Below are 13773 nucleotides of genomic sequence, written 5' to 3'. Positions count from 1 at the left end.
TTACCTTTCATGATATAATTGCCTTGGTGATAGCAGAGAATCTTGCACTCCGATTGGTCGAGAATGTCTTTTTTACTTTGGGGTAAGTCCCCTCCTTCTCCTTGGCCGATCTTATTACTTTGGTTTTTGTGTTCAGTAACGCACGATCGAAAATTGCTTTAAAGGGATCCTTGTTTCCGATTTGCTCAGGGAATGAAACAGGTCTTCATAATCTTGCTTAAAGAAAGTGATTTTCGAACCTTTGTTTTTCTGGAAATCAAAGGAACCGAAGTACTGTCTCATGATTTGTGATTAACAAAAAAAAACGACAACAACAAAAGGCAGGTGAGGTTCATTGAATCTCTCCGACAGGCTTAGACCATATCGAGAAACCTACTTTTTTTTTCCACTATGCACTGGATATGTAGTCGATGTGCGCTCGCTAATTATGAGAGAAGCAACCCTTTTTCACCTTGTTTTTTGTTCTTTTCGTTTTATCATCATGAATTATTTTTACAGACTACAAGCCATTTTGTCCTTTCGTAAGACGTTTTTTTAATGACTATGCATTTTCAAATCGCTAACAAACCGTTTTTCAAACAAGAATAAAACAAAATTGTCGTCTTGAAAACTAAGGAAATGATTTCTTACCATCACTTCAACACAAAGACATCTTTGTGAAGATTTCTTCGGTCAACATCTGTGATTTTTTGTTAACGGAGATAGGGCTCTTCAAACTAGAAAATGATAAAGAAATATTTCGTCAACTTTTGAGTCCTTCGACTTCATCTTGGAAAGTGAACCGAGTCGTTTCGACTGATTTATGTTTGTCAACATGAATTGGAGCGATGGTATCTCTGAAGGCTTGTTTGTAAACACTTCTCGATCAAAGTTCTTTTGTCCAAATAATCCACTGATCAACGTGGACTCGAAGAAAAACATTCATCGCCAGATTGGAATCGCCATTACAGCCGTCGTGAGTCCAGTGACATTATTACCGGTTGAAGATCTTGAATTGGTGATCTTGGCAATCAAGAAAACGAGAAAGCTACGGACGAACTCTGACATCTTGATTATCAGTTTGGCCGCTTCTGATCTCTAAGCGGCTGGGGTCTCTGCTCTATGGATTATCAGTATGGATATGATAATTCGTCGAGAAACTGACTCGCAGAACATTTTGTGTACAATAGCTTGCATTACTAAATTCCTGTTGAGCACTTATTAGCGTGCCTCATACTGTCATGTGGTTCTGCTCAGTTGGGAGAAACTGAAATCTGGTCTGTGAAATGTTTCGAGACAGCGTTCCAGAGTATAACGCCTCTATAGCTAATAGAGTTTTTAAGAAACTGCGAGTTAAAACGCGGGACAATTATATTATTACTCCTTCGAAAATTGTATGTGGTGCATGGTTTGTTTGTTAAGTATGACAGAGGCGTAGGTGCTTCACCTATAAACACGCTATGGAGTAGTTTAATTAATCGAAGTTTATAATAGAGGTTTAAAGTATTCCAGTTCGAATGTCGGTAAACTTCCTCAGTAGGCATATCTCGGGGCAAGTTGTATGTAATTCTGGCCGCCCAACGGTGAAGCACTTCTAGCGAATGTAGAAGCTCTGCATTAGGGCAGCCGCCCCAAACGACTAGTCCGTGTATAGAACTGATGGTAGTATTCAGTATCTTGAAGTATAAGTCCAATCGGGCGTTTCTGTTCAAGAACGAACTCCTTTTCAATAGGCAAAGTTTGTTTACAAATTTTTTTTTTACATCAGTAAGGTGGTGGGTCCATGAAAGTCTCTCGTCGATAGTACCACCCAAAAGACGAGAGTGTTTCACCCACTCGATCCGATCCTCCCCAATTGTCACCGAATTTAGTGGCCCGATGAGCGGTTTCCTCGTCAACAGCATAGCTTCACACTTTACCGAGTGAGGGGTTAAAGAGTTCTCTAGGCACCAACTGTTCAATTCCGACAAAGCTTTGTTTAAAGAAATGACAGTGTTGTCGACAGTGTCCCCGATGCAGTAAACGGTTGTGTCATCTGCGTACATGTAGACAAAGCCAGAGGTAACAGCACTTGGTAGGTCATTGGTGTACAATGCAAACAATGTTGGGCCAAGTACCGATCCTTGTGGAATCCTGCATGTTACATTTAGCACATTTGAGTGTTGGCCGTTTACTACCGTGAATTGAGTTCGATCAGTTAGGTAATCTGTCAGCCATGATAGAAGAGAACCTTGTGCTCTAAATTGAGAACTCAACTTATGCAGCAGGATAGCATGAGATACACAGTCACAAGCTTTTCTGAAGTCGACAAATGCCACAGCAACCACTTTGCCAGCATCAAGAGCTGTTCTGCAGATTTCCGACAGGTGTACAAGCAATAGTTCAGTTGAGTGCCCCTCACGGTAAGCCCCTTGTTTATCTGTAACTGGGTTATTCTGGAGAACATGTCGAACAAGAGATTCTGATATACAAGATTCCATTATTTTGCTTGGAACACTAAGAATCGATACAGGTCTATATCCTTTAGTGGCTGCTTGCGTTTTAGCGCTATACTCGCCTTCTTTCCGTAAAAACAAAGTTTTGAGATGGGCGGAAATTCTACTCCGGCTAAACTCCCTTGTGAATCCTGCGCTGTATTTTTATGGACAAAGAACAGAAAGGCTGCAATTAAACTGTTAAGATTTGGTAAGCAACGGGAAATTCAACCAGTGGTTCATACGGGCATCCGTGAAAGACAGCACCGATATTGCTATCTGTCTGTTAATGAGCTTTCCTGCGACGAAAGAGCTCAAGGCTTCACACGGTCACATTCCTGGACAGCGGACACACACATGGTCGCTGGAACACTGACCATGTGTGGAGAACCATTAGTAAAGAGAAGAATTCTTCGTTTTCAATCACGTGATCAAAATTGGAGGAATCACTTCCGGCGGCCATGTTGGAAGATATACAAAGCTTTCATAATGGCGGACGTGACTAGTTCTTCTCACATTGATATTGTATTTGATGACTATTGGTTAACTTTAGATGATATTACGAAGGCTCGCTATCGTTACAAAGCTCTACTGTATGGTTTTGATCCATATAAGTTGAAAAAGAGCGTTTTTCAGAAGATTTAAGCTTGCTTCCCGCCGTTCAGTACCCGGATATCGTGAACTATTTTGGTGGTTCAAACGTCTTGGACAACCATGTTACAAATGAAATCCTACAAAGCCATGGAAGCTTACAACTTTTTCGTCTCGGGGTGGGTAAACACTCTTAATATCAAGAAAACAGGAGGAAAAGTCGAGTCAAGTTTACGACAGTATTACTATAATTTGAGCTTTGGCAAACAAATATTCCAGCTTATGTTGTTTAACTTGAAATAATATACTTCTGTTCTGCATTTGGAGTAAGAGGATAAAATCTTTAGAAGATCTATTGTAGGTCAAGTGTACAGTTTAAAGATGTTTTATATACAAACCTAGGTTTTAATGCTGCCACCAAATACCCATTTTTTGTTTCCAATTAGAAAAAGTAATAAGTCAATTCCTTCTCATGCAGGTTAATAGCAAATGCTTAGCCTTGCATTTGTATCAATGATAGCATCATATATTTTTTCTTAAACCATGCATTCATTGAGAATCAATTGTAAAATTCAACAGTTTATTGTACAGTAGTGACATAAGTTTTCACATTTTAGCCTTTGGTGATATTCTTGCATACTTAATGAGTAATGAAGCTTAACCCATTAGTGCTAGAATGGTTTTCATTCCCATTTCAGTAGATCTCTAAATGCTCTATGAAAATGAAAACTTTTTGCAATGAGGTGTATTCATAAGATTGCTATGCACAACTGAACAATAATTTACAGCTCTAATTGAATGGTACCACCGACTCAGATAGATTTGTCAAGGCCCAGGATACTCTAGCAATCTCGTCAATGGGGGATAATGATTCTCCGGACTTTGCTTTCACCAGGTCGATGGGTAGAGTGCTTTGCAGAATAATATATTTCCTCCGCATAATCCACCTATCGAATATTCTATGAGCAGTTGGTACAGAAATGTTGAACCTGTAGGCTGAGTCTTGTAAAGGCAAGTTCAACTTTGTCCGCGTCAATGTCAACAAAAATTCGTAGAATTGTTGTAAGGCATTTCGCTTTGTCAAAATAACATGTTTACAAACAAGGTTGGAAACATGCGTGAGATTTTTTGCAAAGAAAACAATAGAAACTGGGAATTGGGTTGACTTCAAACAAAAACAGTTGTTGCTATTTCTGTGCAATGTCAATTTCACTCGCGCTGTTTTCACGCTCGCGCTTAGTTGTTTTCACACGGTCCCATGATAGTTCTTAATGTATCTTTTAGCTGTGTCTGGATTATTTTGACTTGAAAGATGTTCGAAAGTCGGTTGATTTAAGTCGCTGGACATCGAGTTCGATTCTACGAGCGTAAACTCTGATTCGGCAGTGGTGGAAGATGAATCTTTGGAAGGTCAGTCGACGTAGAGGCTTCGGAGGCACGGCGCGCAGCTTTTGAAGGTTTATTTTACATGTTCTGGGCTCTTGTTTTAGCTCGTTTTTCTCGATGAAAGCCTTTTGTTGGGTCTTTGATGCTGGAATGGCCCATGTTTACAGTCGGAGCCCAATCTACATTTGTTGTATCTTCCAGTGCGGATGGCTGTCCTAAGGTAATATTTGCAAATGTTGTGAAGCTATATAGTACCACAAAACTGAGCAAAAAATTTCGTACTTTAGATATGTTTTACCTGACGCGAAATGAGCACTGCAAACACGAGTTCCATCAATCTTTTTTTCGGTGAGATCTTTGCTGTCTCCTTTGATATTTTTGATCCACTGTTGTCTTCGCTCCGCGGAAAGTTTACTAGTTTGCTCTCCCTGATGAGTTATTATTTTGGGTATTCTGAGGAAACTACACTCTTTGTCTCGAGTATTATGATACCCACAATTAAAAACAGCACAAAGAGTTGGCGTAATGAAGAAAATCACCAGTTTTAGCTTCACGACTGACTACACGTGCAGCCGAGCATACGCTTTCGCGTGTTTGTATATCTTCCAACATGGCCGACTTCCGGTTTTTTAACCCTGACCTCAGAGGAAGTGACGTCAAGTGAAAACGAAGAATGTCATGTCCACCTTTAATCAGGCATGAAAACCTTTGTAAAGGGATTCAGCCTCTCACTGTATCTATCATGATGCAGGTTGAACTTATACCCAGAAAGTTCTTGTATGTTTGTAAAGATGTTCAGGAATCACGACCGACAAGATCAAAAACTTGCAATAAATACTCATTTCTTGTGCAGGAAAACTCTCTTTACAAGGCTAGACGCAATTCAGCACCAACAGTTGTCGACTGTATCGAAAAATTCACTGCCTGACGAGTGAATTCCACGTTAAATTTCACGCGAAAAACCGATATCGCACGAATCGCTTCGCGATTCGTGCGATATCGGTTTTTCAAGTGAGATTTAACGTGGAATTCACGAGTCAGGTAGTGAATTTTTCTTGAATCGCATAACTGAATAAAAATAAGAAAACAAGAAATTTAAAACGGCAATGTTATTGTTTGTTTTTATTCCGTACGCGCGCCCTTAAGAAAGCCATTTTAAAGTCAACTGTCAGAACTGTCATTGTTAAGGGAATGGAAAGCAAGGTAAGTCGCTCACGTCTGAACCGTCGACAATTTTAATTGTACCTCGTGAATTTTTCTTGAATCACATAGCTAAAGCCACCAAATCAATGGGCGAAACCAGATGTTTTGTATTTTTGTGCGCCACGCCAGTGCGCAAACAATGGAAACCCTTTCAAAGGTGTCAATATCTACCGAATAGAGGGAACAAGATATTTTTAGAATGAAAACCACTTTTATTTCAAACTCGTGGAGAAAGCGGTGCCTCACATTTTACAATCTTCAGCAAAAAACTAAAAGTACACAATACGGAGTTATTTAAGACAGAGATTTGCCTGCTACCACTCAACTTGGCAAAATGTGGCGCCGACAATCGACAACTGAATGGTCAAATCCTCAAGCGAAATGAAAATTTCAAGCGTTCCGGTATCAAAGCAAGATCTACAAAAAACCGGTACGTGCTTTACAGTTGTAAAAAAAAGTGTGTTCAAAATATAATGATTAAGACTGGAATTTCTCGGTAAACTCTGGCGAGAAACAGTTCAGTTAAAAGTCACAATTTTAACTGTTTTTCTTTCATCGCAGGGAGTCGCTCGTTGGTGTCAATGCTGGACTGAAAGTTTATGCAAACATTTACTGGAGAATTCTTAAAAGTTACTCCAGTAAACACTCCGCCAACTGCTCCTGCCATCAGGTAACTAGAACGACTGGCATTGCTGTCAAGTCACTAGTAGCTGCCGTGTTGCTTGGCGTGGCTGAGCTATTGAGAACAATCTCCCTTAAAGCATGACTTGAATAGCCGTTGGTAGTTGTCGTGCTTGGCGTGGGTTGAAACCGGCCAACTTATTCGACATTCGCCGCTGTCTTTCCAGAGGATTATGACTGTAGCTGGATATGGATTCCGGATTGGAGTGGCCAGTGAACTCTGATATCTCCACTGGGTTGAAATCATAACGGAGCGCTTGGATGACTGTTTTGCGACCACTCGAATTTGTGAATTTGCCGTCTAGTGTTTTTTGAAACCATGTTATATCTAAAAGAGGCCAGTTCGTCGTCTGTATAGGCTACAATGGTTTGGATTTCGGAAAAAGATGCTTGACCTTTTTCGGCATTGATACCTGTTTTGGTTTTCTTTCCTAACGCTTGTTTGGTTTTCCTCGGTAAGAACTGTCGTTTGGCCTTCTTCCCTCGTCTCTGGCATTTTGATTTTTTTTCCTATGCGTTTTCTCGTACTTTTGAGCGTAAGTGGTTTCCTCCAATTTTCTAAAAATTTCAATTTCAATTCAAAATTTGGAAGACATTCGTTTTCCATAAATTTGTTCATATTTGTTCATATTTTCGTAGCACTAGTTGTATTTACGTTTTTACGTTCGTAACAATAATTTTTGCTCGCGACTCACGTCAGCGATATGGCTTTATGCATTAGTGCGATTCCACGCTAAATACCCTCTCTTCCGGTTCACGTATTGACCAATCAGAGGGCGTGTTTACTTTAAGCTATGCGATTCATTGTGAAATCAAGTAGAAACGAGGAAAACTGTTTGATGGTTGGGACAGTAGGTTCTCGAGTGTCATAACACCAAAGCAGGGTAGTAACTAACATCAACCAATGAGAAGGAGGGAACGTACCCCAAAGAGCCAATAGGAGCGCAAAGTAAAAACGAGTATCGACGACCAATCGGAGTGCAAGGATCGCTACCCTGATCACCTGGAAAATTATATTAATAGAGGTGACGTACTTGTATCTGATTTAGAGCTCGCTTTTTAAAGCTAGCATTTGGCAACCAAAATGACAAAACAGTCTCCAAACAAAACGAATGTTTGTTGAATATTAAAAAAAAAACCAGAAGGATTTCTCACCGATCTATCACCGTCGCTTCAATACAAAGACGGCTTCGGTCAACAGATAAAAGGCTTTTCAAAGGAAGATGATAACCAAATATTTCGTGAGCCTTTAAGTCTTTCGACTCCAAAATGGAAAGTAAACCGAGCCATAATGATTACCTGACTGATCATTTGTCAACATGAATGTGAGCATCTCTGAAGACTCGCTTGTAAACTCTTCCTGATCGAATTTCTTATGTCCAGGTGCTCCGCTGTTTTATCTGGGACTTAGAAAGGAAAGTTTTGCTGCAGCTTGGAATCACCATCTCCACTGTCATAGGTTCACTTGGAGTTTTTTCAAACATCAAGGTGATCTTAGCAACCAAGAAAACAAGAGAGTTGCAGACCAACTCTAGCATTCTGATCACCAGTTTAGCCATCACAGTTCTCTTAATGGGTGCAGTTCTTGCCCCATTACACATCACTTTTGATGCAGCAATTCTTCGAGGAACTATACCAGTGGGCATGACCTGTACGATAGCTAGCGTGACCAATAATTTTTCAAAGAAGAATAAAACAAAAAATCTCTTTCTGTAAAGCTTAGGAAATTATTTCTCATCAAGTTGATATATTCTCTTTTTTTCCACCGATGTTTCAATACAAAGACATCTGTGCGAACATTTAATTGGTCAACAGCTACACTGACTATTTCTACGAAAATTAGGCTCTTCAAAGGAAAATGAAAAGAAATCTTTCGTAAGTTTTGTCTCCTTCCACTTGGAAGCTAAACTGCGCCATCACGATTGACTGATCTTAGTCGATATGAATTTAGTTATCTCTGAAGACGCTTGTAAACTTTTCTCCATCAAATTTCTCTTGTCCAGGCCGCTTCGCTGTTCATCTGAAACTAGAAAGTTTACTGGAAGCGTCAACTCGGGAGGATGTATTTATTCATTGCCAATAAGACGTTTCCCCTAATCTCTGCCCCTCTTCCTTCCGCTTAGATGTCGATACAAAATCCGTGATATCCGTGCAGTGATTAGGGTTGATTATGTTAGATAGAAATAATTCCATCAACATCCATTAATTCCTATGTATCTATCTGATGGTATTTAGTGCTCAGATCAGTTTTTGCATCAGGAGCAAGTGGTGGAGATACTCAGTGAAATCAAATGCACCAGAAAAAGTAAATATTGGCAAAATCTGCACTTCTGTCATTTTACAACCGAACCTGTACCAAGCAGCATAAAGCGGCACTGCATTTACCTCGTTCCCAGGGCTTTTCCCTCTCCCCCAAATGAGGGAAAAGCCGTGGCAAGGAGGTTGGCACCGTATTAATGCAAAGTCATCAGTTGTGCAAATCCCAAAAATCTTTGTCTCTAATTTCCCTTCTATTAAGCGGCCATCTGCATTAAGCGGTCGCGATCATCCTTTACTGAGTACCAACGGCCTGTTTGTATTGTCTTCGACCTGTACTAAACGCTCACTTAAAAGAGGAAGCCCTTTCTAGTAATTTTTAATCCGTGTTTCTCTCCCAAAATCAATGCTACTAGTAGTTTGGAGAGAGTTTTTATACATTTAGTAGTCAATTATGCTATAAATTGTGTTTTTAGTCGTTTTTAAGCGGTCAACCTATATTAAAAATAAATGAATAAAAAGAATTTAAAAAAATACAAAATAAAATAAAATAAAAGAGAAATTACCTTTATTTATGATCGAGGGTGAAATACATTATTACTGGTAGCCCGGTAGTTTAATAAATAATTATTTTTTATAATGGCCCTCCTAACTAAGTACTTGAAAATCCCCACTGACAGAAGGCAGACCAGTGGTTGTTTACAGAGCGCAGCCGAGGAACAACGCACCCGAGAAAAAATCTAGTAAGTGGCAGGGTAGAGGACTTGAACCCAGGACACCGGATTACAAGTCCAGCACCCTCACCACTCGGCCACGCCACCACCAATCCTCAATGGTGACTAATAGGGATAGTTAAGTTGTCACAGTCGGACGACTTGAGTGGAATAACTATGAAACCTTTTATGTCAACGTCTTTTATTAATTAAAAAAAAAAAGATAACAAAAACAAAAAAACTACGCCAACAGTTTCGCATTAGCATTCAAAGTATCGGATATCTTTATGATTAAAAGATATGTTTCTAAAACATGTAAACTGACATAGGCTTCAGATAAATTTGTAAAAATATAGCCCATGATGCTTCTGTTGTCAGTAAAATAGAACGAAAAGAATGAAAAGAAAATTGTATCAGTCATCGCTGATCTCCAATTAAAGCCGGTCTCTCGGGGCAAAGCTTTAGATGAGCCCCAAGGGAAGCATGTTGAATTGCACCCCCCCCCCCCCCATCCCATCCTTCTATTATCTGTAAATCTAAGCTCTTTTGGGGAAAATACACCAAGAAATAAACCTTAAAAAAGGCAGACGGTTTTTAGTTTTAGAGGAAACAAAACTGTATTCATTGTATTGTCTTGGGAATTCATCTTGCGTGCAGTGTTCATGAAGTTTACTTCTCCATACTGACTTTCCTTGAAGGGCATTTTCACCTGCTACTAAAAGTCGAAACTGATCCTAGAATTGTATTGTTTTCCTTTGCTTTGCGATTGGACCCCCTCTCAACCAATCAGAAGTGAAACTAAGTTTAATTGGCACCTGGTCACCTACATTTTCCCGCGCTTCAAGTTAAACGGTTCTCTCCGGCAACACAATCAATCCCTAAAACTGTTCAGGTGCTGAGTTGCTTCGCTGAGACTCAACTTCAATTAATTTATGAAGAGAGATCTTTGTTTTAAGAGACGCATTTTCATGCTAGGACTTTGATCTTTTGCAAAGTGACTTCTGAACATTTTTACAACCACACTATGACTCTGTCTTCCTATACATTTGCTTGTTTGTTTCTGGGTGAAAGTTCAATCTGCACCTGGACGCGTACGGTTCAGGTGAAAGGTTGGATAACTTCAGATTGGTTTTGATGCCTTACCAAGGGTGGACATGACATTCTTCTGTCCTTTATCGCGACGGCTGGTTCTTCAGACAAAGTTACTGTTCCGGCGACGATGCACGTGTCCGCTGACCAGGACTGTGACCGTGTGAGGTGTTGAGGTCTTTCTGTAGAGACAAGCTCTTTAACATTTGCAGACGGAGAGGAATATTGATGCTGTATTTCAAGGTGACCCATGTGAGCTGCTGGCCGAATTTCCCTTTGTGTACCAAACCTCAACAGTTTAAGTGCAGCCTTCCTGTATCTTTTGTTTCTATAAAAATACAGCGCAGGATTTACAAGGGAGTTTAGCCGGAGGAAAATTTCCGCCCATCGCAAAAGTGAAATTTTACGGAAAAAAGGCGAACGTAGTGCTAAGATGTATACAATCCCTAAAGGAACAATAGCAATAAAAGTGGCAACTGTCAGCAAAAACGCCGTGAAGGCAATTCTTCTTTCGATCTTTGCTTTAATCAGAGCATTGACTTGGCTGATTTGGCTTCGGTTCCGTTTTCGTATTTTAATATAAACCATGCAATAAAAATATACCAGCAGGGTAAAGGCGATTAACTGAACAATGGCATATATAATACGTAGAATCCAACCGACAACACCAGGGGCTTCTAATGCGAAAAATAAGACCGGTGATGTGAGGGCTGTTATCCAAGCGATTAGCGCAAATCTCGTTAAGCGTTTCTTTGTAACTATTACCTTGTACTTGATAGGTTTTACAATCGCAACATACCTCTCCCAACTGAGCAGAATTAGATGATAATATGAGGCACGATAGAAAGTGCTCAACATGAATCTATTGATGTCATTTATATTGCACACAATCTCCTTCGATACAGTTCCTCGAAGAATTATCGCATCCAAACTGATGATCAACGGGGCAGAAACTGCGCTCACTAAGAGATCAGAGGCGGTCAAACTGGTGATCAAAATGGAAGAGTTCGTCTGCAACTCTCTATTCTTATTGATTGCCAAGATCACAAGGATGTTTATCAATATTGTCACTGGACTCACGACGGCTGTAATGGCGATTCCAAGCTGGTGATAAACTTTTTCTTGCGAGTCCGAGATGAACAGTAGATTACTTGGACAAAAGAAGACTGACCTGGTGGAATTAGCAAGAAAATCGTTAGAGATGCTCTCATTCATGGTCATTTAGTGCAGCGAGTATTTAAAAGACTCTTGACTTGTAACGAGTGGTATGTTTCGAGGATCGAGGGAGTGTTCGTCATGTTAAAAGACTTTCGTCAAAAGACCGATTTGCATTGGCGACAAAACCTTACCTGGACAATAATGTTGAATCTTGCCGTTGTTTTAAGTTATCAGTTGTGGAAAATCTTTTGTTTAGTAAAATCAAACATTTGCATATTAAACGGTCAAGTAAAAATATAGCTACCAGTAATGTTTGCTTTTTCGCGAATTCTATTCCTTTTTTCGTTGTTTTTCTTTTCCAGATAATTTAGGGAAAATTATGTAGTAATGATAACAGTAAAAAACATGACTGTTATCAGAGAGATCTGCAAATCGACGACTGCTGGGCGGAAATTTTCGATGAATACTTTAAAGATTTCAAGCATAGATCTGAAACTTGGGAAAATATCACGTTTTTTGATCGCCTTCGACACTCAAATTTACCGACTAGATCGCGAACAAAGCGATAAATAAATCTCTTCTAATCTCTTAATTTCCCCTCTTGTTTATGAAAGAGAATTCTTGGGGGTTATTTTCCTTCAAAATATTCATGAAAAAGCTGTTAATCCTTAAGTCCTCTTAAATGAAGACGTTCGTTGAAGAAATGGTCCGGAAATTGAGTGCAATTTTGAAGCAAAATCCTATCAATTCCCTTCATCTTAATAACAAAAGGGATTTATCGATGTTGAGCAGTGAATCCCGGGAGGCACGTAACTCTAAAAATGTTTAGCGAAAACTGTCGACGAATACTTTGGAAAATATATACACCTGAAACTTGGAAAAGTGTCATGTTTATTTATGTCCTAAAGCATCGAAATCCCTATTTTTTTTGCAACAACGTTTCAACTTTCGCTCCATGAAATCACTTATGCTTTCAAAATGAACAAGGGAAATTTTGCACTTGTTTTAAACTTTTATTAAATAAAAACGGCCAAGCGATGAAGTCTAACAAATAATGTTAGGGAAGCGGCAGTTTCAAACATTAGCGCTAGATGACTAAGTCATAGGGCAACAAGGGATGCTTAGACGTATAGAGGATGCCCTTGTCAAAAGCTGTTTTTGATTTATCACGTTTGTCACGCCGGCAGAATGTAATAATCGCCGCAAAGTGTAAAACTGACGTAAAATGTTATAACAGTTACCGCAAAATGTAATAACATCAACGCAAAATGTAATAAATCACTTAACGTAAAATGTAATAACTTTTCAACGCGAAATGTAATAACTTTCCTAACGCATTATGTAATAACGCAAAATTGAATAGCTCTTGAATGATTTTCATGCGTTCTGGTTAACTCTGACATGGCCTGCTTATCTGTCTACAATGTCCCAAAAGGTACTTTCTCTGACCATATCACCCTTCAGGTTGCACCCAATCTACACAATGCCGAATTCAAAGTTCTTTCTTCCAATGGACCTGGGGTATAGACCACTTTCATAAATAGACCCAACTCATAACTAAACAAGAATTTCCGGCCACAGCAAAAAATCTCATCATAACCACTCCTAGAACTTCTCGTATTTACTTTTTACCTAAAATTCACAAACCTAACAACCCGGGTCGGCCCATTGTCTCGGCTTGCAGTTGCCCTACCGAACTTAGCTCCAGCTATCTAGACAAATTATGGCTCCCATCGTCAAAACTTTACCATCATATATTAAAGACAGCCAACACGCTCTTCAAATTTTTCGAGACTTTAATTTCCTTGGCCAAAACAAACTTATTTTCACCATGGATATTACGTCTCTTTACACTGTCATTGCTAATGGCGAAGGCCTTCTTGCCCTTAAACATTTTTTTGATCAACGTACTGTTAAGGAACCTAAATCTGAAACACTACTACGCTTAGCCGAACTAGTGCTCACACTCAATTGGTTTTCATTCGGAAACAACTTCTTCAAACAAACCAATGGTGTAGCCATGGGCACCGAAATGGGACCTAGCTATGCCAATCTTTTTGTAGGTTTTGTCGAACATCAATCTTTCAGCCAATACAACGGCTCCAAACCTGAACTCTACGGTCGCTACATCGACGACTGTATCGGCGCTACCACCTCTACCAGAGAGGAGCTCACTCAATTCATAACCGCAGTCAATTCTTTTCACCCGGCTCTGAAATATACCTGGGAAATTTCTGACAATT

General features: G+C 39.6%; 1 long non-coding RNA gene across 1 annotated transcript; it reads right to left on the bottom strand.

Moving 5' to 3' along the window:
- Nucleotides 1-3269: 3269 nt before the first annotated feature.
- Nucleotides 3270-5100, bottom strand: LOC148720552 (uncharacterized). Its single transcript, XR_015993562.1, has 2 exons — nucleotides 4729-5100; nucleotides 3270-4645 (listed from the first exon to the last, which is right to left on the bottom strand). It is a non-coding gene; the product is annotated as an uncharacterized LOC148720552 (long non-coding RNA).
- Nucleotides 5101-13773: the final 8673 nt, after the last annotated feature.

Source organism: Stylophora pistillata, chromosome 11, assembly GCF_964205215.1.
Source record: "Stylophora pistillata chromosome 11, jaStyPist1.2, whole genome shotgun sequence".
Lineage (NCBI taxonomy): Eukaryota > Metazoa > Cnidaria > Anthozoa > Scleractinia > Pocilloporidae > Stylophora > Stylophora pistillata.
Note: the sequence above shows the minus strand (reverse complement) of the source record. Positions and strands in the feature narration are given on the sequence as shown.